Here is a 26,994-nt window from a genome sequence, read left to right on the forward strand (position 1 = left end):
ATTATTAGGGGCCGAGCGCCGACAGTGGCGAAGCCCCTGCAGTACGTTTAACATAGACTAACGAAACTTGGTACACATATGTAACATGTCAAGACGTACAACAAAGGTCATTGGAGCCATACCCTAAACCCAACAGGAAGTCTGCCATTTTGAATTGAAAGTTTGCAGCCCCCCTAGTGGCAACAGGAAGTAGGCCTAAAAGTCAAGGTGCTATACTTTAACGAACTCCTCCTAGAGATTTCAGTACCATCTCAACACCTTAAAGATGAGAAGTTATTAAAACAAAAACTTTTCGTCAAACGGTGTGGCCGTGGCGTGCCGGCCATTTTGAGTGTTTAGCGGTGAACGAGAAAGTGGCTATAACTACAGTGTGCATTGTCATATTTGCTTGAAATTTCCCACAATCAACAAGAGTCCAGGCCTGAGGACATATACAGGCCAATATTGATGTTTGGTCATAGCGCCCCCCGCTGGCAACAGGAAATCAGCCTAATATGACAAACATCATCTGATTTACATGAAACTTATAATGTGTGGTCTACATGTGATACTGAGCCGCCCCCTATGCTTTAACCACGCCCACTTACACAGGCCACGCCCCTTTCATAACATTTGAACCATTTAAGGTAGAGTCTTGTGTGATGTGTCATTGAACTCAGCAGAGAGTTCCTTATTTATTGGTGATGGTTTGGCCCACCCCCCTATGCTTAAACCACGCCCCCTTCCATAACTGGTGACCCGTTTAAGGAAGATTCTTATGTGAGGTATCAATGAACTCAGCAGAGGCTTCCTTTTTTATTGGTAAAGGTTTGCCCAACAAAATGTAGTATCTGTATTCACCACTAGAAAGTTCCCAGAGACACTCACTGCTGTGACACCAGCTCCTGCTGGGCTAAAAGAGAGGGAAAATAGGGAAAAGCAAAATAAATAATAATCTCCAACTGTCTGTTTTACAAAGCCTTGTTGTGCTTGAATTAGATTTTGCTGGCAGGGAGCTTTGTTTGCAGCCAGAGCAGTTTTTCTTTTACCATCTTTAAATGGTCAGCTACAAAGCCTTGTTGGTCTACTTTGGAGATTGGAAAAACACAAAAACATGTAATTTTCACTGCGGGACAGAAAGTGATGCTGTGAGATCTGACTAAGCCTTGAAGATGAAAGTTAAAATGGCCAATAGAATACACAGCAGAGTCTTTACTGTAGTGGGGAGTGTAAGGTCAACAATACGTGTGTCAGTCCTATTACAGTTTTTCTCAATTTCTTAAACACTATAACCAGGCTTTGAAACAAAAATATAAAAACCATAATGCAATTTATCAAATAGGATACCCATTTCCTTAAACTATAAACACAATTCCCCTGTTTTGACACATGATTCAGATTTGCTGAACTGTCACTGCAAAACTCTCGAAACAAATCCCTTAATTTCTCATTGCCTACACCATGTGGGTATATGGAAAGCACTAGCATTCAATATTGTTCACTCAAGTCAGCAAAACTTGAGCTCAATTAACACATAATTACCCAGGTGTAAACACAAAGAGTCAAATTTGATCACACACTAATCACAACCTTCAATATATAGATAAAAGGGTCTGAGTCAGTTCATTCAGTTTGTTTTGGAACAATGAATCGTGAGAGATGTGATGGAAGAGGTTGAGGACACTGAGGAGGAGGAAGATGAGTAGGGAGAGGAGTAGGAGGAAGAAGGGGTGAAGGAAGAGGAAGAGGTGGAGGAGGAAGAGGAGGAGGTGGAGGAGAAGGTTTTCCACCATCTTTCTGCCTGCATACTCTCCCTTTCTAAACCCGATGGAGGAGTTTTTCTGCGACATAAGGTGGAAAGTTTATGACTGAGAACCTTACATCCGTGTTCACCTCCTCCAGGCCATGGAAGAAGCTTGCCTGGACGTTTCAGTTGATTTGTGTACTGTGACTGTGTCATCTTACAGTAAGACCTTAAAGATGAAAAGTTATTAAAAGAAAAACTTTTCGTCATAGGGCATGGCCGTGGCGGGGCGGCCATTTTGTGCGTTTCGTCATCGAAAGAGAAAGTGGGTGTAACTTGAGTGTAAATTGTCCAATTGGCTCGAAACTTTTCAGGATTCATAAGAGTCCAACCCTGAGGACATCTAAAGGCCGATATTTACTCAAAGTCATAGCGGCAACAGGAAGTAGGCCTAAAAGTCAAGGTGCTATACTTTAACGAACTTCTCCTAGAGATTTCATCTGATGGACTTCAAATTTGGTCTGTACCATTTCAACACCTTAAAGATGAAAAGTTATTAAAAGAAAAACTTTTCGTCAAACGGTGTGGGCCCTGGCGTGGCAGCCATTTTGAGCATTTATCGATGAACGAAGAAGTTGTAACTTTAGTGTACATTGTCATATCTGCCCGAAATTTCTCACGTTTGATAAGGGTCCAGGCCTGAGGACATCTACAGGCCAAAAGTGACTTTTGGTCATAGCACCCCCTGACAAACATCATCCGATTTACATGAAACTTTTTTTGTGATCTACATGTGATACTGAGCCGCCCCCTATACTTTAACCACGCCCATGTACTTAGGCCACGCCAGAACGGGTCCGGTTCTGCTCGTCAGCTGAACACGAAGGAAAGCTTTCCCTCCCAAAAGCAGCAGGAAAGAAGCTAGTCGGCTCGATGAGAGAAAAAGAAATCAGATTTTCTGGTAGATAAACGTTTTCTCTTCTGCAGTTTTGAAAACAATATGATGTGTGTTTTACAGGATCCAAAATGCTTTCAAAGCTCCAACTCCAATTTTTGTTTTAAAGCAATTTAGCAAACGTCTGCGCGTCACCTGTAGCGACCGAAGTCACCGGGGTAAGACAGCAATTTTCGTGTGTCAGAAAGTTTTATAGTTTTGCAGCACCAGATGCGTTTAGGGGTCGCCAGCGAATGGGAACTCAGAGTGTTCTTGAAGGTGTTCTGGTCGACTTCCGGTCATTGTGAGGCTCTTTCCCTCATGGCTCAGACTTTTTTTACATAGTAGTGTGACTTTTGTGGGCTTTTGGGTTGACTGAAAGACCATCTCTTTGTCTGTGGTGGTGGTGGCCACATGTGCCCTCTTTGTCTTTGTCACAGGCCCTTTGTTCAAGATCAGTTTAATTCTTACTTTCCTCTGTCCCAACATATGGTTCTGCGGAGGCTCCATGCAGAGCTTTCACTGTAGCCTATTTCATGTTGTTTGGAGAAGAAGAACCAGGAAATGAGTCAGGGAAAATGCAATATACATAGTACATACACTACTATGTACTATGTGAGACATGCGTTGCCGCGACGTGAAGTTACATTTTTCGAGAGGTGCACGTCAGGCTACGGCGTAGGGTCCGACGTAGACGCAGAGGGGTCTGCGGGGTTACGCTGTTGATTTGACGCAGAAGCATAAATCAGCCTTTACCGTGACCAGGAAGTCACGGGGGAACAGGGAGAACAGGCCAGCAAGAAGTGACACCTTGGCAGCAGGGGACCACAGGCAGAGAGGCACTTCCCAGGCTCCGTGCCAATCCCTCCTTTTTAATAGAACGTTTTTACCCGTGCTGTGATTACTTAAGCAACGTCCCCCTTGTCTTTTAATTCCTTTCCAGGCTGCAGCTGTTGGCAAGATAACATAAATTTAGCAAAGCAACAAAGCATCGAGCTGTCTTTGAGATTTCACATGAACAACGGTTAAAGTTACTTTATGTATGCATCTTTATTGAAGTGAATTAGGTTTAAATCGCCGACATGTATGAATGAATTAATGATATTTTTGCAATTGTACACATAATAATCCACAATGATCACATTACACAAAACTGAAATTGCACGTCAAAATGACACATTTTCAACATTTTTAGAGACCCCCCCCCAAAATTTCACAAATCACGTTTTCAGGGGCGCCCATGTCTTATTAAGGGGAGCCGAGCTCCCCCTAGCTCCCCTGTAGTTTGCACCCTGCTTCCAAGCTCGGTAAACGCGGTAGAATGTACATGCTCTTTTTATTTCTCTCAGGTGCGTTTTTATCCCCTTTTTCACTTGCTAAATAGTTTCTCAGCTTTTGCTTCTCATCTAAACCCCTGACAGTAAAGATTTATTTTTGCCAATTTGAAATTTAATTTTGGTCAGATAACAATGTAATCCACTTTTGCTTTTAGTCACTGCCTTTCATTCTCCCAAGTACTTTTTTGGCTATTGCTTTATAATTAGGTTAAGCTGACTGATAAGCATTTGTCTGTGCTCCTGGGTTTGGAGATCTCTACAGTAGGGGCTGCCTTAGAGAGAAGACACACCAGCCCGAAAATCGGGCGTCGGACCGCCTGGCGAGGTCGGTGACTCGAATCTGTTCTGTGTGTCCCGTGCTGTCGGCCGTCCGAGGAGCTGTCGGCCTTCATTTTGGCCGACCCAATATGTTCAGTCGGAGACAGGGCAGTCCGGAAATGGGGAGCAGATGAGCCGCTCAAAATCTGACTAAAATCTTTTAAACTGACCTTTGTCAATCTGAAATGAAGACAGATTCAGAAACGTCATGGCCTATTGAACTATTTTAGTACAATATGAGATCGTATTCTGAACAATGACAGTCTGGCTGTGAATTTCCGGAGAAAAAAGAACCACGTGACACGTTCGTCCAATCAGCTGCCGGTTTTCATTTTCTGGGAAATAATCAGACTGTTAATGGAAACAATACAGAGCAGTGCCACCTGCTGCTATGGAGACGTATTACGTTTCGCACACGCGCAGAGCGTACGCTCAAGTCGGCGTCGCCTCAGTGTGTTTTGAGGCATTTTTTGGACCTCGGGGACCCGACTGATCAGTCCGACTGGCTTTTCTGCCGACGGTCGGCCTGTCTGGTTGGTGTGTCAGGGCCCTTAGGAGCAAGACATCAGGCGGTCCAAAGTAGTTTGTACCAGTTTGTGGATATTAATTATTTATAAATATCAGACTTTGGATGCGGAAGAGAACAAGTTCTGTGTGTAGGTGTCACTGAATAACAACATGGTTGAAATGAAAAACTGCAGATTGCAATAAATAGTTCTTTCTCGTTCTATTTCTCTGTCTTACTACTAGAGCAAAGAAATGTTTGTATATTACTTCATCACATAGACGGTTTGCATAGTCCCTAGTGTTCAAATTACACCATGGTTTTCGGGTAAACCCTATTTTTTGGGGCTGGGTCTGTCCTGTACACACATACATAAATTAAAAAAATAGCCTTGTCTCCAAAGTAGGAAATAAACTACATTTATTACATGTATCATTATCACTAAAGGAGGCAGAGGAATAGCTAAACATTTGACAGAGCGGCAAAGGGAGAAAGAGAAGCCATCGCTAACCACTAAGCTAAAGGAGCCAACAGAGCTTATAATGTGTAAACAAGTGTGGGATTGCTGCGGGGCTGGTACCAGAGGTGGTGGACACTAATCTCAAGTTCCTCCTGGAAGAACCAGAGCGGGAAAACAAGAGAGAAGCCGCAAGTGCTAAGATTGGCAAACTGCTGACTAACTTAGCATTTCCCTGCCTCTCTCGGTTTGGAAGAGTTTCAAAAATTCTTCTGCTCTGTGTCTGCACCAAAGAAGCCCAATCCATGGTCAAAGCCATTTAAAACAGGTTTGACAAGTGCTCCAAGTCCTTCAAGCTGATGGACTATGATGAAAGCTATTACAATGCTACAGAGGCCGTCATCTTTGCCATTCAGGATATGAACCATGAAGTGCAGACTGATGCATCCAGCCAGGCTCACTTTCAGCTGGAAGAGGGACTCGTGGAGGAGAAGGAGGCTTCTCCATGGGTTGCTCTGGTTAAAGAAGTAGACTTTATGCCAAAAGATGTGACGGAGGACACATACAAAAAAAGAGGCAACCCTGGTTCAGGACTCTGTCATCCAGAATATGGACAATGTCGACCAGATGGATGCATCCACCCAGGCTCACCTTCAACTGGAAGATGGACTTCTGGAGACAACACAGTCTCACTCCCTACTCGTCAAATGTCTGACGCATGGTCAAGGACGCCTGGCGTCAAGTTCCAACAAAAGAGGTGTACCTTTTACGTTGTTTTTTGACGTGGGGGTCCATCAGATAGACATTCATGTTAATCCCTCACCGTTAGAATAGACAAAAGGAAGAACGTGACCCCTTCACGTAATTTAATCACGATTCTTTTTGCCAGTCGGGCTGCAGCAGAGAAGCTGTATACAGCTTTGCTATTATTGGTATTTGTAGCCCTATAACAGCTGTTTTAATCAACATTTATTAACGAGATCTTATCATGGTTTATATGTATTTCTTTTAATGTTATTATTCGGTCTTATTGCCAGGGAAGATGGATTGCTTTGTTTATTTATATTTTTAAAAGTATAACGCTACATATATCAACATTTATGTAGATGTTATCATGGTATTTATTTCTTCATTTAAATAATATTATTTCGGTCTTATTACCGGTGAAATATTACAGTATGCTGTAAGACAGAACACTATACAATATGGGCCGAGCTGGGCGCATGCAAAGCCCATATCCCACAATGCAATGCAGGCATTCATATCAGAGAATCGGACAGCGATCAGCGAGTCTTAAATGCCAGTATCGCTTCAATGTACATCTATATCTATATATAGCATCTGGCCTCAAGGACTACCGCCCAGTGGCTCTCACATCCCACGTGATGAAGGTGCTGGAGAGGCTGGTCTTGGCCTACCTGAGGCCGCAGGTGAGATCTTCTCTGGACCCTCTACAGTTTGCCTACCAGCCTCGTCTAGGAGTGGACGATGCTGTCATCTATCTTCTGCAGCGAGCTCATTTGCACCTGGATGGTGGTGGCAGCACTGTGAGAATCACATTTTTCGATTTCTCCAGTGCATTCAACACCATCCAGCCACTGCTACTAGGTGAGAAGCTGCAGATGATGGGTGTCGGTGCGTCCACAGTCTCCTGGATCACTGAGTACCTGACAGACAGACCACAGTTTGTCCGTCTGGACCGTTTTCTGTCTGATGTGGTGGTGAGTGGTACGGGGGCTCCACAGGGGACTGTGCTGTCTCCTTTTCTGTTCACCTTATACACCACAGACTGTACAACTCAGAGTCTTGTCACCTACAGAAGTCTTCTGATGCAGTTGTTGGGTGTATAAGGGATGGACACGAGGGAGAGTACAGAGCGCTGGTGGACAACTTTGTGGAGTGGTCTGGTAAGAATCACCTGCTGCTGAACGTGGATAAGACCAGAGAGATGGTGATTGACTTCAGGAGGAAGGGAAAGGCTCCGCAGCCCCTTTGCATCCTGGGTGGAGATGTGGACATGGTTGAAGAGTACAGATACCTGGGTGTCAACATCAACAACAGGCTGAACTGGAAAATCAACAGCACTGCTGTTTACAAGAAGGGGATGAGCAGACTCTATTTCCTGAGGAAGCTGAGATCCTTCAACGTGTGCAGCAAGATGCTGGAGATGTTCTACCAGTCTGTTGTGGCCAGCGCTCCGTTCTCCTCCGCCATCTGCTGGGGCAGCAGCATCGGAGTCAGCGACACAAACAGACTGAACAAACTGATCAGGAAGGCTGGCTCCGTTATTGGCTGCAAACAGGAGACCTTTGAAGCTGTGGTGGAGAGGAGGTCACTGAACAAATTGTTATTTATCATGGATAACCCCGACCACCCTCTCCACCACTGATGGGCAGTAACGCGTTAGAAGTAACGCGTTACTGTAATCCGATTACTTTTTTCAAGTAACGAGTAAAGTAAGGGATTACAATTGCAAAAACAGTAATTAGATTACTGTTACTTCCCCATAAGCAGGCTGCGTTACTGCGTTACTTAACCGTGATTTTGTTTCGTGAGACCGTGCGCCGCGACATCAGTGGTAAACACCGACATGTGTAGTGTTGAAGAAGAGACAACATGGAGCGCGGGAGAGAGCAGGACCATGCAGCGTTTAATGCTTGGAAGTACCGACATTACTTTGAGTTTGACTCGGTTAAAGGTGACAAAAACATCAGCGTCCGCTGTACACTCTGTGTGGGAAGAAAACTTTTATCTACAGCGAAAAATTCCACCTCAAATCTGAGCAAGCACCTAGCAAGCACAGGAATGTGAAACTCACTGAAAAAAAAACCTGAACCCCCAACTGACATGACCGCTGTGGCTACATCCAATTCCACCGGGCAAACCTTCGAGGGCACCTCTCCTGCTAAACAGGTGAAAATAGACTTAAAAGCGACAGGACTTAGTGTCGCTGAACTGAAGAAGCTCGTCGCTGGCTATATTGTCGAGAACATGCTGCCAATTTCCACTGTTTTATTCAGGTCGTGCATCATAGTTTTGAAAAGTAACTTAACTAGTAAAGTAACTAATTACTTTTGAAAATAAGTAATCAGTAAAGTAACTGGATTACTTTCTTGGAGAAGTAATCAGTAATCAGTAACTAATTACTATTTCCAAGTAACTTGACCAACACTGCTCTCCACCCCACACTGGTCCAACAGAGGAGCACCTTCTCTAAGAGGCTCCGACAGCTTCGATGTTGCACGGACCGCTACAGGAAATCATTCCTACCACAGGCAATTAAACTTATTAACACTTCATCACTGAGTGTGAGATAAAGTCATATACATCACAAGTGCACTGAATGCACCTTACACAACCTTGCACAATCTACATCCTATCATTACTAGTCAAACAGTTGTTTATTTTTTACTCCCCAACTTGCACATTAAGTTTATCTATATCTAGTTTATCTATATCTATTGAAACAGTTGTACATTTTATTTCCAAATTGTATATATTTCAAAAATATTGCTTGTGTAGTATTCTATTATTATTTCATGTATATTGTTTTCCTATTATTTAATGTTTACTCTGTATGTGTGCTGTGTGTCTGATATTTTTGCTGCTGCAACACCGTTATTTCCCATTTTTTTGGGATCAATAAAAATCTATCTATCTATCTATCTATCTATCTGATCTTATAAGGTCATAAGGAGCAAGGTTACCTCCCCTGTCTCTGCTTTGCCCGCCCAAAGAATTTGGCCCACCCATGAGAGAGAGAGACATCATGGCTTTCAAACGAGCAAAGTGGCAGTTGGTCAAGGCCACACCCCCACCCTCCACCTTGCCCCACAGATAGCTACAGACACAGAAATGGCACATACTAAGGAAAGCTCATTGTGGGACTGGCTCTAGTGGCTGTAATTCTGCACCAAGGCTGAATTTCAGGAAAGAGACTTCAGATACACTATTAGGGGACCACTAAGGTCTATATAAAAGCATCCAAAGAGCACCATGTCATGGGACCTTTAAACAATAAAGATAACAATAATAATAAAATACAGTTTAATGTATTTGTCTCATGTACTGTTTGCGCGGTCGGCCGGCGGTCAGCGGCAATCTGAAATGGAATGAAGACCAGTGAAGTCACTTTTCCGGTGATGGCTGAGCGTGCTGCGCAGCCTTAAACTGAGCTTGACGACGTAGATGAGACGTGAGCAACCTGTCTGAAAGTCTTCCGGTAGCTGTGTCAAGAGAAATATCAATCATTCCGAATCTTGCAGAGACGGAGAGTGTAGGTATATGTAAGGAGATAACATAGGCACAGGCTAATTATTGCTAACTAAAATGCTAGTTAACATTAGTAATTAAACTTAAACAGCTAATGTAAGTCAAAACTGCCTGCAAGCTTCTCCTGACTATACAGTAATTTCTCTACTGTGCGACAGAAAGTCGCGTGGTTATGACACAATTGTTATTTTTTACAAAAACAGTTGCTACGGGGCCATAACGTGAGATACAAGTTAATGGAGCCTTTTATACATTGTCGTGTTTCTTAAGAAATAAACAATGGACAAATAGAGTCTTTAAACGCTTCAGATGTAAAGTTATTTGCTGTCAAAGTGACGCCAAAATGAATGGGAGTCAATGGAATGCTAACGGAAGGTGATGGCTTGTTAGCCTAGAATCTCCCCATATAGGAGGTATGCTTTCCGGATCCTCGCTTACTCCCTTGAGAAAAACAGGAGCCGAACAAGTACACCCACCCACCTCGGAAGAACTACAAGTACACTAGCTTTGTAACAGGTTCTGGGGCGCGTCTCTAGTGGCAGTTGTAGTTTTTAAATATATTGGTATATTTATCATAAGTAGAAGTTGGCAATGTAGAATTTTGGATACACCCCTGGGGTTTTTTGGGATGGGGAACACACTGGTGTCATCAGATTTTAAAAACTGAATCGTTAAATAGGTCAAAATAGCTTATTACCATATTTGACAGTGCTTACACTGATTATATATGTACATTGAAGCGATACTGGCATTAAAGACTTGCTGAACGCTGTCCGATTCTCTGATATTAATGCCTGCATTGCATTGTGGAATATCGGCTTTGAATGTGCCCAGCTCGGCCCATATCGTATAGTGTTTTGTCTTTCAGCATACTGTAATATTTCACCGGTAATAAGACCGAAATAATATTATTTAAATAAAGAAATGAATATCATGATAACATCTAAATAAATATTGATAGATGTAGCATTATAGTTTTAAAAATATCAATAAACAAAGCAATCCATCTTCCCTGGCAATAAGACCGAAATAATAACATTAAAAGAAATACATATAAACCATGATAAGATCTTGTTAATAAATGTTGATTAAAACAGCTGTTATAGGGCTAAAAATACCAATAATAGCAAAGCTGTATACAGCTTCTCTGCTGCAGCCCAACTGGCAGAAAGAATCGTGATTAAATTATGTGAAGGGGCCATGTTCTTCCTTTCGTCTATATCCGATGGTGAGGGATTAACATGAATGTCTTCTGATGGACCCCTACGTCGAAAAACAACGCAAGAGATACACCTCTTTCGTTGCAACTTGACGCCAGTGGTCCTTGACCATGCATCAGACATTTGACAAGTAGGGAGTAAGACTGTGTTGCTGGAGAAGAGGGAGACTACTCTGGACTTCTCTCCTTTGGAGGAGCTGAAAGAGGGACTCGTGGATGAGAGGGACGCTTCTCCACGAGTCGCTCTGGATGAAAAGGTTGACACTTTCCCAAATGATGTGACTGAGGACACATACAGAAAAGAGGAAACCCTAGTTCAAGACTCTGCCGTGGAGGATATGGAATATAAGTGCAGTTTGGTGCATCCAGCCAGTCTCACATTAATCTGGAAGAGGGATTCATAGAGGAGAGGGAGGCTTCTCTAGATTTCACTTCCTCCGAGGAGCTGGAAGAGGGAATCATGGAAGAGAGTAAAACTTCTGCACAAGTCTCTCTGGATAAAGAGGTTGACACTTTGCCAAAAGATGTGACTGAGGACACATACAGAAAAGAGGAAACCCTGGTTCAAGACTCTGCCGTCCGGAATATGGACCAAAAAGTGCAGTTTAGTGCATCCAGCCAGGCTCACCTTAGGCTGGAAGAGGAACTTCTGGAGAAGAGGGAGGCTTCTCTTAAGGTATTTTCCTCAGAGGAGCTGGATGAGGGACTCGTGGAGGAGAGGGAGGCTTCGCCACAATTCTCTCTTGAAGAGATGGCCATCATGTTAAGCCTTGCTGATCAGGACATATCTTCGGTCACACTGGAGACCAATGTGGCTGTGCACTTGGATGATTAGCTGGAAGTAATGCAATAGGAAGAAGTGGGGGTACAGTATATGAGACACAGGACTTCCTGGTTCAGGACTGTGATGATAAGAACAAGCAGAAGAAGGGAGTGTGTACCTTTTTCTGTGGTTTCCAGAAGCTTTTGTTAAGGTGTAGAGCCCCTGGTGATACTTCGAGCAAAGTTTCATGTTGTGTAGAGCCTTCTTAGTGTTTTAAAAATAGCTATTTTGAGGCTAGCATAAAAGTGCCCCTAGCACTCCCATTCAAAAGGCCATTTGACCGAAAAACGAAAATACGGTAAATCTTAAAAGTGGCGATTCCATCCTAAATATGCTTTTAAACTAAAGTTTGACTCGGGTACATTCACAAAAAGACCCTAGGTTGCATTTTGGCGAGAGTTACGCTTTAAGTTGGTATTTTCATCTTCTATAGAGCACATCTTGTGCGGTCAACCTAAGTTCATGTTAAAATAATTAACCTGCTGTGCAGGGCGTCAAGCAGGACCACGGCAGCAGCTGCTACCACAATCCAGGTGCCACCACAATCCAAGGAAAGAAGAGACGAAAGGAGCTCAGTGTGTCATAGGAAGTCGCCGGCAGTCTAAACCTAAAGCAGGTTAAATAAGTGTTGGTCCGTTTTGTGGGCGTTAAAAGATATATCCTGATCAAAGATAACTCCAAGATTCCTTCCAGTGCTGCTACAAGTTAATAAGAGGCCCATGCTTGAAGGTGGGAATCAAACACAACCAATTGTATTCTTATTTTCCAGTATCAACAACTCATCTTGTGTATGAAAGGTAACTAAAAGTCAAGTAATTAATTATTCTCATATTTATAAAGTGAACAGTGAAGGAGGGAATCTGAGCACTGACCTGCACAACCAGCTGTTATTACAACATATACAAAAATAATCACAGACAACTGCTCTTTAAAGTATAATATCATGTATTTACCTTCAGTAATACCAATAATAATAAATAATTCTTTAATTAATACATTAATCTATTATCCTGCTACAACTATAACAAAGGCAAAACAAGCAAGCCTGTCGTGTGTAGTTGTGTGCGTGTGTGTGTGTGTGTGTGTGTGTGTGTGTGTGTGTGTGTGTGTGTGTGTGTGTGTGTGTGTGTGTGAATGAATGAAATGAATGAATGAGGAAGAGGGAGGAAGATGGCTGTTGATCATGTGGGTGGCTAAGCCACGCGAGTGTCCAAGATGGCAGAGGAAGCCACGAGACTTGAAATTGAGACTCTGAAATTGAACCATTGTTGCAGACAGAGTAAACAAAATGGCTAATGTGGCATCAAGATGACGTGGAGTGGAGCTGAGCTGAGCTTCCAATGGAAAGCCAGTATCTGGATTAAAAATTAAAGGTAACACCTAGGTATGAACCTCAATGGGGTTTTTGGCACCTGTAGGCTTGGACAGGCTGTGTTTTCTACATGTAGGCCTTTCCTTTGTTAAAGGAGGCCACATGGCTGCAGAGTGTTCTTTGTTTAAAAAGCTAACATTGTTCAGGTTTCAATAGTCCTCCATTTGCAGGGCGTCAAGCAGGACCACGGCAGCGGCTGCTTCCACGATTCAGGTGTCACCACAATCCAAGAATTCTGAGAGGGGAGACAGCACAAGGACTCTGGGCAAGAAGCTCAGTTAGATACATGCATTAATGACTCATGATCACACACAGATGGAGAGAAGGAGGAGCAGAGAAGAGCTCAATGTGTCATTAGAAGTCTAAACCTTTAGCAGCATAACTAAGGGCTGGTCCATTATGTGGGCATTAAAGCATATATCCTGAGTTAAGATAATTCAGAGGTTCCTTACAGTGCTGCTGAAGGCCAGGGCAACACCAACCAGAGTAACTATATCTTTAGATAATAAACTTTGGAGGTGTTTGGGGTAATCTTTGTCTGAGTTTACTATAGGGAACTTGTGGGTCATCCAAACATGGTCCACAAAAACATCCAGCTTTGCTCACAGCTTCTATCTACACTTTTGTGGATCATGCTTCTGCCTTACCTTTAAGCTATTACTTGTTGAACTTAAGTGGACCATGTTTATGCCCTATTCCAGTTTGCTCACCCACGCAAACTCTATACCAGTTAGTAAGACCTCAATGCTTGAAGGTGGGAATCAAACACAACCACGATCATAAAGCTGACAGCCTGCACACCTCATTTGTGTATGGGGCACCCAGATTTGAACTGGGGACCTCTTCATCTGCAGTCAAATGCTCTACCACTGAGCTATACCCCCACATACCATGGCCTGAATATGCTTATTGTGCAGCAAAACAATGGCTGGTCCACCATGTGATTAAAATCACAGTCTGCGCCCACATCTGATTAAAAGTTTTCATGACCTTTTTCAAGTATCCAAAACTCATCTCCTGTGTTAAGAGCAACTTCAAAAAGTACTCATTGTCATCTTCGATAAAGGCACATCTGAATTCACGTTAATTACAATGGATGTCAACACTAAGGGCAGAAATGTGGTCAACGCAACGATCCTGCATAGCTCAAAGCGTCTACTTACATGTACTTATGTGGACCATGTTTCTGCCCTACTCCTGTTTTGCTCACCTATGCAAACTCTGTAAGTTAGTAAGAGAACAAAGCTTGAAAGTGGGAATCAAAGACAACCACTATCATAAAGATAACAGCCTGCACACTGCCCTTGTGTAGGGGGCACCCAGATTTGAACTGGGGACCTCTTGATCTGCAGTCAAATGCTCTACCACTGAGCTATACCCCCACATACCATGTGCAGTATATGCTTATTGTGCAGCAAAACAATGGCTAGTCCGCCACCGTGTTGTTAAAATCACGGTCTGTGCCCACATCTGATTAAAAGTTTTCATGACCCTTTTCAAGTATCCAAAACTCATCTCCTGTATGAAAGGCAGCTAAAAGAAGTACACATTTCCATCATCAATAAAGGCACATCTGAATGAATGTTAATTACAATGGATTTCAACACTTAGGGCAGAATGGTAATCCACACAATGTCCTGCATAGCTCAAAGCGTCGAGGTATGTATACTTATGTGGACCATGTTTCTGCCCTAGCAACAACATAAGTTATTTCAGGACATCTTACAGATAGTGAAGGTCAACACCACACTCTGTAATTGACAGAAACCCAACAATTCCCACAAGAGCATGCATTTGGTGCGACAGCTATGAGGAAAAATATCTTTTTAACAGGCAGAAACCTCAGACTGAAACTGGCTCGTGGTGGGCAGTCATCTGACACGACCGGTTGGGAGAGAAAGAGAGAGAGATACATCAATACGACTCAGAGGAATATTAGCAGTGGGTATTATGAAATTACATGATGAACATTGCTAATTATAGTAACAGTAAAGGTAATAGAGCTATTACTAATAAAAGTAGTACTAGTAGTGCACGGCGTAGCAGGGCGTCAAGCAGGACCACGGCAGCGGCTGCTTCCACGATTCAGGTGTCACCACAATCCAAGAACTCTGAGAGGGGAGAAAGCACAAGGACTACGGGCAAGAAGGTCAGTTAGATACATGCATTAATGGGTCATGATCACACACAGATGGAGAGAAGGAGGAGCAGAGAAGAGCTCAGTGTGTCAGAAGAAGTCTAAACCTTTAGCAGCATAACTAAGGGCTGCCCATGTTTCTGCCCTATTCCAGTTTGCTCACCCACGCAAACTCTATACAAGTTAGTAACACCTCAATGCTTGAAGGTGGGAATCAAACACAACCACGATTATAAACACTACCACTGAGCTATACCCCCACATACCATGTGCTGAATATGCTTATTGTGCAGCAAAACAATGGCTGGTCCTCCACCGTAGTGTTAAAATCACGGTCTGCGCCCACATCTGATTAAAAGTTTTCATGACCTTTTTCAAGTATCCAAACCTCATCACCTGTGTTAAGAGCAACTTAAAAAAGTACTCATTGTCATCTTCGATAAAGGCACATCTGAAATCACGTTAATTACAATGGATGTCAACACTAAGGGCAGAAATGTGGTCAACACAACGATCCTGCATAGCTCAAAGCGTCTACAGCGTCATCTTCAATAAAGGCACATCTGAATTCACCTTAATTACAATGGATTTCTAAGGGCTGGTCCATTATGTGGGCATTAAAGCATATATCCTGAGTTAAGATAATTCAGAGATTCCTTACAGTGCTGCTGAAGGCCAGGGCAACACCAACCAGAGTAACTATATCTTTAGATAATCAACTTTGGAGGTGTTTGGGGTAATCTTTGTATGAGTTTACTATAAGAAAGTTGTGGGTCATCCAAACATGGTCCACAAAACTATCCTGCTTTGCTCAAAGCTTCTACCTACACTTTTGTGGATCATGCTTCTGCCTTACCTTTAAGCTTTTACTTGTTGAACTTACTTGGACCATGTTTCTGCCCTATTCCAGTTTGCTCACCCACGCAATCTCTATACAAGTTAGTAAGACCTCAATGCTTGAAGGTGGGAATCAAACACAACCACGATTATAAAGATAACAGCCTGCACACCTAATTTGTGTAGGGGGCACCCAGATTTCAACTGGGGACCTCTTGAGCTGCAGTCAAATGCTCTACCACTGAGCTATACCCCCACATACCATGTGCTGAATATGCTTATTGTGCAGCAAAACAATGGCTGGTCCTCCACCGTGTGGTTGAAATCACGGTCTGGGCCCACATCTGATTAAAAGTTTTCATGACCTTTTTCAAGTATCCAAACCTCATCACCTGTGTTAAGAGCAACTTAAAAAAGTACTCATTGTCATCTTCGATAAAGGCACATCTGAATTCACGTTAATTACAATGGATGTCAACACTAAGGGCAGAAATGTGGTCAACACAACGATCCTGCATAGCTCAAAGCGTCTACTTACATGCACTTATGTGGACCATGTTTCTGCCCTATTCCTAAAGACAACCACTATCATAAAGACACCAGCCTGCACCTGTGTAGGGGGCACCCAAATTTGAACTGGGGAACTCTTGAACTGCACTCAAATGCTCTACCACTGAGCTATACCCCCACATACCATGTGATGAATATGCTTATTGGGCAGCAAAACAATGGCTGGTCCTCCACCGTGTGGTTGAAATCACGGTCTGGGCCCACATCTGATTAAAAGTTTTCATGACCTTTTTCAAGTATCCAAACCTCATCACCTGTGTTAAGAGCAACTTAAAAAAGTACTCATTGTCATCTTCGATAAAGGCACATCTGAATTCACGTTAATTACAATGGATGTCAACACTAAGGGCAGAAATGTGGTCAACACAACGATCCTGCATAGCTCAAAGCGTCTACTTACATGCACTTATGTGGACCATGTTTCTGCCCTATTCCTAAAGACAACCACTATCATAAAGACACCAGCCTGCACCTGTGTAGGGGGCACCCAAATTTGAACTGGGGAACTCTTGAACTGCACTCAAATGCTCTACCACTGAGCTATACCCCCACATACCATGTGATGAATATGCTTATTGGGCAGCAAAACAATGGCTGGTCCTCCACCGTGGTGTCAAAATCACAGTCTGTGCCCACATCTGATTAAAAGTTTTCATGACCTTTTTCAAGTATCCAAAACTCATCTCCTGTTTTAAGAGCAACTAAAAGAAGTACTCATTGTCATCTTCAATAAAGGCACATCTGAATTCACCTTAATTACAATGGATTTCTAAGGGCTGGTCCATTATGTGGGCATTAAAGCATATATCCTGAGTTAAGATAATTCAGAGATTCCTTACAGTGCTGCTGAAGGCCAGGGCAACACCAGCCAGAGTAACTATATCTTTAGATAATCAACTTTGGAGGTGTTTGGGGTAATCTTTGTATGAGTTTACTATAAGGAAGTTGTGGGTCATCCAAACATGGTCCACAAAACTATCCTGCTTTGCTCAAAGCTTCTACCTACACTTTTGTGGATCATGCTTCTGCCTTACCTTTAAGCTTTTACTTGTTGAACTTACTTGGACCATGTTTCTGCCTCATTCCAGTTTGCTCACCCACGCAAACTCTATACAAGTTAGTAAGACCTCAATGCTTGAAGGTGGGAATCAAACACAACCACGATTATAAAGATAACAGCCTGCACACCTCATTTGTGTAGGGGGCACCCAGATTTGAACTGGGGACCTCTTGATCTGCAGTCAAATGCTCTACCACTGAGCTATACCCCCACATACCATGTGCAGTATATGCTTATTGTGCAGCTAAACAATGGCTGGTCCTCCACCGTGGTGTTAAAATCACGGTCTGTGCCCACATCTGATTAAAAGTTTTCATGACCTTTTTCAAGTATCCAAAACTCATCTCCTGTTTTAACACTAGAACGACCATGACGGTCATTTTGACCATTTTGAAATTTATATGTGTAATAACTTTGCTGAATAAAAAAATACAATCCTGCTGCTGCCTGACTTTTCCTAACATAGTCTGTATTTTAATTTAAAATTGTTTTTATATACATCACACAAAAGGCAAAGAAAATTCAGTTACTTTTACCAAAGAATTTCTAATATGGGAAGAAGTTCCACTCTCTCGTTACTTCCGGCTTCTGAACTGGTTGCAGTTCCACCAGAGTTCCATATAGGGGGCGCTCACAGGCCAGTGCAGAATGAATGGGACTCTGTGGAGCTATACCCCTCAAAATCCACTTTTCTCAGAATATAATTTTTTGTCTAGTAATTTGAATGTTGCATTTGAAAGGGGAGGCTAAGAAAATACACACTGCTGGGTGTTAGATTTTTTTAAAGTGGCTTTTTTGTTCTAAAAAGCCTTTTAAAATGTCAATGACGTCATACACATATACGGCCAGAGATACTGCTTTACGGCAAGCTCTGAGTCGCTTCCTTTTTTCTCTCGAGGCATCGACAACACAGCTAACAGATTAGACTCTCCCTGTCAATACACGTGCTAGAAAGATGTTTGCTAATGTTTTAAAGACCACGCCGAAATATTCACTCTGACATTCTGGTTCTGCTTCGGATGCCGTCAAGCGGGATCTCCGATCGTAATCAGTCCTTCACTGACCAATCAGCATTCATTAGCAGAATGCTAGCGTGTTATGGGCAACAACGACTCAACCTGTAACAAATCGAAAGGGCATAAGAACTCGTTCATTCAACTTTTGACCTATAACCCATGTTGAACTTGCAAAAACTACAATCAAATCTGAGATTTCTCAACGACAATCAGGCGAAAGAGACAAATTTAGCCGTCTAGCTCCATAGAGTCCCATTCATTTTGCACTGGACCGTGATCACCCCCAGTGGAACTCTGGTGGAACTGCAACCAAAGTAGGTACAATGGGGCTAAATAGGGAGTGGAACGGCTTTCCGTAGACGGGCTTTGCTTTTACCTATTTCGGCCATATACGGTCATATTGACCGCTCGGATTTTCGCGGTATTGTTTTTAATTTTTCGCGCGGTTGAAGATGCATCTTGGTTGCTTAGTAACTACCATAGTCTCTGTCAGAGCAACGTAACTAGCGGTCTCGAATAACAAGTGTGGGCATCACTGATAGGCCGAAGGCAAAGCCAGAGTCGGTAACGTAGGCTACTACGGCGTGGATGGACTGAGTTCTGAATCAGAAGGCAACCACCGGGCGCTCGCTCTGTGAAAGGCGCGGTACACGTAGATGGCCGGTGGCTGTTTACATGTTCATATAACTTTATACATCCTCGAACTGGCTGGAATCGTTGCACACATCCTCTCCAAGGAGTGCACCAGCAGTAAAATTGTCCAGAGGAAGTTTATGCAGCAACTGGCAGAGGAGCTGAGAGCGGAGTTCATGGAGGAAAAAAGGGCAGCGGCACACGGTCTGAGCAGCGCTGCGCACCGCAGCAGACGCCAAAACAGAGGCAGTGCCAGGTTAGGTTATAGCTAAATGTTCAAATAAGATACTTATAATTGTTATTTGGCTGTTATGAGTTAAGTTGAATGAATTTCCACACCGTATTTTTCGGGATATGAATGTATGAAATAATTACGGTTTACTATGCCATGATATGAATAATTGAAACACGTATTACTACTCGTATACTAAATGTATAATTAAACTCGTAAAAATGTACATTTCGGTGTTATTACGTTTTTCTAAAGATATCCTAACACAATACATAATACAATATGCAATTAGGTATTTATCATGAGAGATTATAAAGTTTGGAATCTGGCGGTCAAAATGACCGCTCACGGCAGTTCTAGTAGTTATGGAATTCCGGCACTTCTAATGTTAAGAGCAACTAAAAGAAGTACTCATTGTCATCTTCAATAAAGGCACATCTGAATTCACCTTAATTACAATGGATTTCTAAGGGCTGGTCCATTATGTGGGCATTAAAGCATATATCCTGAGTTAAGATAATTCAGAGATTCCTTACAGTGCTGCTGAAGGCCAGGGCAACACCAGCCAGAGTAACTATATCTTTAGATAATCAACTTTGGAGGTGTTTGGGGTAATCTTTGTATGAGTTTACTATAAGGAAGTTGTGGGTCATCCAAACATGGTCCACAAAACTATCCTGCTTTGCTCAAAGCTTCTACCTACACTTTTGTGGATCATGCTTGTGCCTTACCTTTAAGCTTTTACTTGTTGAACTTACTTGGACCATGTTTCTGCCTTATTCCAGTTTGCTCACCCACGCAAACTCTATACAAGTTAGTAAGACCTCAATGCTTGAAGGTGGGAATCAAACACAACAACGATTATAAAGATAACAGTCTGTACACCTCATTTGTGTAGGGGGCACCCAGATTTGAACTGGGGACCTCTTGATCTGCAGTCAAATGCTCTACCACTGAGCTATACCCCCACATACCAAGTGCTGTATATGCTTATTGTGCAGCTAAACAATGGCTGGTCCTCCACCGTGGTGTTAAAATCACGGTCTGTGCCCACATCTGATTAAAAGTTTTCATGACCTTTTTCAAGTATCCAAAACTCATCTCCTGTTTTAACACTAGAACGACCATGACGGTCATTTTGACCGTTTTGAAATTTATATGTGTAATAACTTTGCTGAATAAAAAAATACAATCCTGCTGCTGCCTGACTTTTCCTAAAATAGTCTGTATTTTAATTTAACATTGTTTTTATATACATCACACAAAAGGCAAAGAAAATTCAGTTACTTTTACCAAAGAATTTCTAATAAGGGAAGAAGTTCCACTCTCTCGTTACTTCCGGCTTCTGAACTGGTTGCAGTTCCACCAGAGTTCCATATAGGGGGCGCTCACAGGCCAGTGCAGAATGAATGGGACTCTATGGAGCTATACCCCTCAAAATCCACTTTTCTCAGAATATAATTTTTTGTCTAGTAATTTGAATGTTGCATTTGAAAGGGGAGGCTAAGAAAATACACACCGCTGGGTGTTAGATTTTTTTAAAGTGGCTTTTTTGTTCTAAAAAGCCTTTTAAAATGTCAATGACGTCATACACATATACGGCCAGAGATACTGCTTTACGGCAAGCTCTGAGTCGCTTCCTTTTTTCTCTCGAGGCATCGACAACACAGCTGACAGATTAGACTCTTCCTGTCAATACACGTGCTAGAAAGAGATTTGCTAATGTTTTAAAGACCACGCCGAAATATTCACTCTGACATTCTGGTTCTGCTTCGGATGCCGTCAAGCGGGATCTCCGATCGTAATCAGTCCTTCACTGACCAATCAGCATTCATTAGCAGAATGCTAGCGTGTTATGGGCAACAACGACTCAACCTGTAACAAATCGAAAGGACATAAGTACTCGTTCATTCAACTTTTGACCTATAACCCATGTTGAACTTGCAAAAACTACAATCAAATCTGAGATTTCTCAACGACAATCAGGCGAAAGAGACAAATTTAGCCGTCTAGCTCCATAGAGTCCCATTCATTTTGCACTTTTTGCATTTTTGCATTTGGTTGCTTAGTAACTACCATAGTCTCTGTCAGAGCAACGTAACTAGCGGTCTCGAATAACAAGTGTGGGCATCACCAATAGGCCGAAGGCAAAGCCAGAGTCGGTAACGTAGGCTACTACGGCGTGGATGGACTGAGTTCTGAATCAGAAGGCAACCACCGGGCGCTCGCTCTGTGAAAGGCGCGGTACACGTAGATGGCCGGTGGCTGTTTACATGTTCATATAACTTTATACATCCTCGAACTGGCTGGAATCGTTGCACACATCCTCTCCAAGGAGTGCACCAGCAGTAAAATTGTCCGGAGGAAGTTTATGCAGCAACTGGCAGAGGAGCTGAGAGCGGAGTTTATGGAGGAAAAAAGGGCAGCGGCACACGGTCTGAGCAGCGCTGCGCACCGCAGCAGACGCCAAAACAGAGGCAGTGCCAGGTTAGGTTATAGCTAAATGTTCAAATAAGATACTTATAATTGTTATTTGGCTGTTATGAGTTAAGTTGAATGAATTTCCACACCGTATTTTTCGGGATATGAATGTATGAAATAATTACGGTTTACTATGCCATGATATGAATAATTGAAACACGTATTACTACTCGTATACTAAATGTATAATTAAACTCGTAAAAATGTACATTTCGGTGTTATTACGTTTTTCTAAAGATATCCTAACACAATACATAATACAATATGCAATTAGGTATTTATCATGAGAGATTATAGAGTTTGGAATCTGGCGGTCAAAATGACCGCTCACGGCAGTTCTAGTAGTTATGGAATTCCGGCACTTCTAATGTTAAGAGCAACTAAAAGAAGTACTCATTGTCATCTTCAATAAAGGCACATCTGAATTCACCTTAATTACAATGGATTTCTAAGGGCTGGTCCATTATGTGGGCATTAAAGCATATATCCTGAGTTAAGATAATTCAGAGATTCCTTACAGTGCTGCTGAAGGCCAGGGCAACACCAGCCAGAGTAACTATATCTTTAGATAATCAACTTTGGAGGTGTTTGGGGTAATCTTTGTATGAGTTTACTATAAGGAAGTTGTGGGTCATCCAAACATGGTCCACAAAACTATCCTGCTTTGCTCAAAGCTTCTATCTACACTTTTGTGGATCATGCTTGTGCCTTACCTTTAAGCTTTTACTTGTTGAACTTACTTGGACCATGTTTCTGCCTTATTCCAGTTTGCTCACCCACGCAAACTCTATACAAGTTAGTAAGACCTCAATGCTTGAAGGTGGGAATCAAACACAACCACGATTATAAAGATAACAGCCTGCACACCTCAATTGTGTAGGGGGAACCCAGAGTTGAACTGGGGACCTCTTGATCTGCAGTCAAATGCTCTACCACTGAGCTATACCCCCACATGCCAAGTGCTGTATATGCTTATTGTGCAGCTAAACAATGGCTGGTCCTCCACCGTAGTGTTAAAATCACGGTCTGTGCCCACATCTGATTAAAAGTTTTCATGACCTTTTTCAAGTATCCAAAACTCATCTCCTGTTTTAAGAGCAACTAAAAGAAGTACTCATTGTCATCTTCAATAAAGGCACATCTGAATTCACCTTAATTACAATGGATTTCTAAGGGCTGGTCCATTATGTGGGCATTAAAGCATATATCCTGAGTTAAGATAATTCAGAGATTCCTTACAGTGCTGCTGAAGGCCAGGGCAACACCAGCCAGAGTAACTATATCTTTAGATAATCAACTTTGGAGGTGTTTGGGGTAATCTTTGTATGAGTTTACTATAAGGAAGTTGTGGGTCATCCAAACATGGTCCACAAAACTATCCTGCTTTGCTCAAAGCTTCTACCTACACTTTTGTGGATCATGCTTGTGCCTTACCTTTAAGCTTTTACTTGTTGAACTTACTTGGACCATGTTTCTGCCTTATTCCAGTTTGCTCACCCACGCAAACTCTATACAAGTTAGTAAGACCTCAATGCTTGAAGGTGGGAATCAAACACAACAACGATTATAAAGATAACAGTCTGTACACCTCATTTGTGTAGGGGGCACCCAGATTTGAACTGGGGACCTCTTGATCTGCAGTCAAATGCTCTACCACTGAGCTATACCCCCACATACCAAGTGCTGTATATGCTTATTGTGCAGCTAAACAATGGCTGGTCCTCCACCGTGGTGTTAAAATCACGGTCTGTGCCCACATCTGATTAAAAGTTTTCATGACCTTTTTCAAGTATCCAAAACTCATCTCCTGTTTTAACACTAGAACGACCATGACGGTCATTTTGACCGTTTTGAAATTTATATGTGTAATAACTTTGCTGAATAAAAAAATACAATCCTGCTGCTGCCTGACTTTTCCTAAAATAGTCTGTATTTTAATTTAACATTGTTTTTATATACATCACACAAAAGGCAAAGAAAATTCAGTTACTTTTACCAAAGAATTTCTAATAAGGGAAGAAGTTCCACTCTCTCGTTACTTCCGGCTTCTGAACTGGTTGCAGTTCCACCAGAGTTCCATATAGGGGGCGCTCACAGGCCAGTGCAGAATGAATGGGACTCTATGGAGCTATACCCCTCAAAATCCACTTTTCTCAGAATATAATTTTTTGTCTAGTAATTTGAATGTTGCATTTGAAAGGGGAGGCTAAGAAAATACACACCGCTGGGTGTTAGATTTTTTTAAAGTGGCTTTTTGTTCTAAAAAGCCTTTTAAAATGTCAATGACGTCATACACATATACGGCCAGAGATACTGCTTTACGTCAAGCTCTGAGTCGCTTCCTTTTTTCTCTCGAGGCATCGACAACACAGCTGACAGATTAGACTCTTCCTGTCAATACACGTGCTAGAAAGAGATTTGCTAATGTTTTAAAGACCACGCCGAAATATTCACTCTGACATTCTGGTTCTGCTTCGGATGCCGTCAAGCGGGATCTCCGATCGTAATCAGTCCTTCACTGACCAATCAGCATTCATTAGCAGAATGCTAGCGTGTTATGGGCAACAACGACTCAACCTGTAACAAATCGAAAGGACATAAGTACTCGTTCATTCAACTTTTGACCTATAACCCATGTTGAACTTGCAAAAACTACAATCAAATCTGAGATTTCTCAACGACAATCAGGCGAAAGAGACAAATTTAGCCGTCTAGCTCCATAGAGTCCCATTCATTTTGCACTTTTTGCATTTTTGCATTTGGTTGCTTAGTAACTACCATAGTCTCTGTCAGAGCAACGTAACTAGCGGTCTCGAATAACAAGTGTGGGCATCACCAATAGGCCGAAGGCAAAGCCAGAGTCGGTAACGTAGGCTACTACGGCGTGGATGGACTGAGTTCTGAATCAGAAGGCAACCACCGGGCGCTCGCTCTGTGAAAGGCGCGGTACACGTAGATGGCCGGTGGCTGTTTACATGTTCATATAACTTTATACATCCTCGAACTGGCTGGAATCGTTGCACACATCCTCTCCAAGGAGTGCACCAGCAGTAAAATTGTCCGGAGGAAGTTTATGCAGCAACTGGCAGAGGAGCTGAGAGCGGAGTTTATGGAGGAAAAAAGGGCAGCGGCACACGGTCTGAGCAGCGCTGCGCACCGCAGCAGACGCCAAAACAGAGGCAGTGCCAGGTTAGGTTATAGCTAAATGTTCAAATAAGATACTTATAATTGTTATTTGGCTGTTATGAGTTAAGTTGAATGAATTTCCACACCGTATTTTTCGGGATATGAATGTATGAAATAATTACGGTTTACTATGCCATGATATGAATAATTGAAACACGTATTACTACTCGTATACTAAATGTATAATTAAACTCGTAAAAATGTACATTTCGGTGTTATTACGTTTTTCTAAAGATATCCTAACACAATACATAATACAATATGCAATTAGGTATTTATCATGAGAGATTATAGAGTTTGGAATCTGGCGGTCAAAATGACCGCTCACGGCAGTTCTAGTAGTTATGGAATTCCGGCACTTCTAATGTTAAGAGCAACTAAAAGAAGTACTCATTGTCATCTTCAATAAAGGCACATCTGAATTCACCTTAATTACAATGGATTTCTAAGGGCTGGTCCATTATGTGGGCATTAAAGCATATATCCTGAGTTAAGATAATTCAGAGATTCCTTACAGTGCTGCTGAAGGCCAGGGCAACACCAGCCAGAGTAACTATATCTTTAGATAATCAACTTTGGAGGTGTTTGGGGTAATCTTTGTATGAGTTTACTATAAGGAAGTTGTGGGTCATCCAAACATGGTCCACAAAACTATCCTGCTTTGCTCAAAGCTTCTACCTACACTTTTGTGGATCATGCTTGTGCCTTACCTTTAAGCTTTTACTTGTTGAACTTACTTGGACCATGTTTCTGCCTTATTCCAGTTTGCTCACCCACGCAAACTCTATACAAGTTAGTAAGACCTCAATGCTTGAAGGTGGGAATCAAACACAATCACGATTATAAAGATAACAGCCTGCACACCTCATTTGTGTAGGGGGCACCCAGATTTGAACTGGGGACCTCTTGATCTGCAGTCAAATGCTCTACCACTGAGCTATACCCCCACATGCCAAGTCCTGTATATGCTTATTGTGCAGCTAAACAATGGCTGGTCCCCCACCGTGGCGTTAAAATCACGGTCTGTGCCCACATCTGATTAAAAGTTTTCATGACCTTTTTCAAGTATCCAAAACTCATCTCCTGTTTTAAGAGCAACTAAAAGAAGTACTCATTGTCATCTTCAATAAAGGCACATCTGAATTCACCTTAATTACAATGGATTTCTAAGGGCTGGTCCATTATGTGGGCATTAAAGCATATATCCTGAGTTAAGATAATTCAGAGATTCCTTACAGTGCTGCTGAAGGCCAGGGCAACACCAGCCAGAGTAACTATATCTTTAGATAATCAACTTTGGAGGTGTTTGGGGTAATCTTTGTATGAGTTTACTATAAGGAAGTTGTGGGTCATCCAAACATGGTCCACAAAACTATCCTGCTTTGCTCAAAGCTTCTACCTACACTTTTGTGGATCATGCTTGTGCCTTACCTTTAAGCTTTTACTTGTTGAACTTACTTGGACCATGTTTCTGCCTTATTCCAGTTTGCTCACCCACGCAAACTCTATACAAGTTAGTAAGACCTCAATGCTTGAAGGTGGGAATCAAACACAACAACGATTATAAAGATAACAGTCTGTACACCTCATTTGTGTAGGGGGCACCCAGATTTGAACTGGGGACCTCTTGATCTGCAGTCAAATGCTCTACCACTGAGCTATACCCCCACATGCCAAGTGCTGTATATGCTTATTGTGCAGCTAAACAATGGCTGGTCCTCCACCGTAGTGTTAAAATCACGGTCTGTGCCCACATCTGATTAAAAGTTTTCATGACCTTTTTCAAGTATCCAAAACTCATCTCCTGTTTTAAGAGCAACTAAAAGAAGTACTCATTGTCATCTTCAATAAAGGCACATCTGAATTCACCTTAATTACAATG

General features: G+C 42.3%; 11 non-coding genes across 11 annotated transcripts; all 11 read right to left on the reverse strand.

The window, feature by feature from the left end:
- Positions 1-13,769: 13,769 nt before the first annotated feature.
- On the reverse strand, positions 13,770-13,844 carry trnac-gca. The gene has a single exon. It is a non-coding gene; the product is annotated as a tRNA-Cys (tRNA).
- A 426-nt stretch (positions 13,845-14,270) lies between these two features.
- trnac-gca lies at positions 14,271-14,342 on the reverse strand. The gene has a single exon. It is a non-coding gene; the product is annotated as a tRNA-Cys (tRNA).
- A 1,776-nt stretch (positions 14,343-16,118) lies between these two features.
- On the reverse strand, positions 16,119-16,190 carry trnac-gca. The gene has a single exon. It is a non-coding gene; the product is annotated as a tRNA-Cys (tRNA).
- A 360-nt stretch (positions 16,191-16,550) lies between these two features.
- trnac-gca lies at positions 16,551-16,622 on the reverse strand. The gene has a single exon. It is a non-coding gene; the product is annotated as a tRNA-Cys (tRNA).
- Positions 16,623-16,982: 360 nt separating this feature from the next.
- On the reverse strand, positions 16,983-17,054 carry trnac-gca. Its single transcript has one exon. It is a non-coding gene; the product is annotated as a tRNA-Cys (tRNA).
- A 649-nt stretch (positions 17,055-17,703) lies between these two features.
- Positions 17,704-17,775, reverse strand: trnac-gca. The gene has a single exon. It is a non-coding gene; the product is annotated as a tRNA-Cys (tRNA).
- A 2,566-nt stretch (positions 17,776-20,341) lies between these two features.
- On the reverse strand, positions 20,342-20,413 carry trnac-gca. The gene has a single exon. It is a non-coding gene; the product is annotated as a tRNA-Cys (tRNA).
- Positions 20,414-22,804: 2,391 nt separating this feature from the next.
- trnac-gca lies at positions 22,805-22,876 on the reverse strand. Its single transcript has one exon. It is a non-coding gene; the product is annotated as a tRNA-Cys (tRNA).
- A 649-nt stretch (positions 22,877-23,525) lies between these two features.
- trnac-gca lies at positions 23,526-23,597 on the reverse strand. The gene has a single exon. It is a non-coding gene; the product is annotated as a tRNA-Cys (tRNA).
- A 2,390-nt stretch (positions 23,598-25,987) lies between these two features.
- On the reverse strand, positions 25,988-26,059 carry trnac-gca. The gene has a single exon. It is a non-coding gene; the product is annotated as a tRNA-Cys (tRNA).
- Positions 26,060-26,708: 649 nt separating this feature from the next.
- Positions 26,709-26,780, reverse strand: trnac-gca. Its single transcript has one exon. It is a non-coding gene; the product is annotated as a tRNA-Cys (tRNA).
- Positions 26,781-26,994: the final 214 nt, after the last annotated feature.

Source organism: Sander lucioperca, chromosome 6 (assembly GCF_008315115.2).
Source record: "Sander lucioperca isolate FBNREF2018 chromosome 6, SLUC_FBN_1.2, whole genome shotgun sequence".
Lineage (NCBI taxonomy): Eukaryota > Metazoa > Chordata > Actinopteri > Perciformes > Percidae > Sander > Sander lucioperca.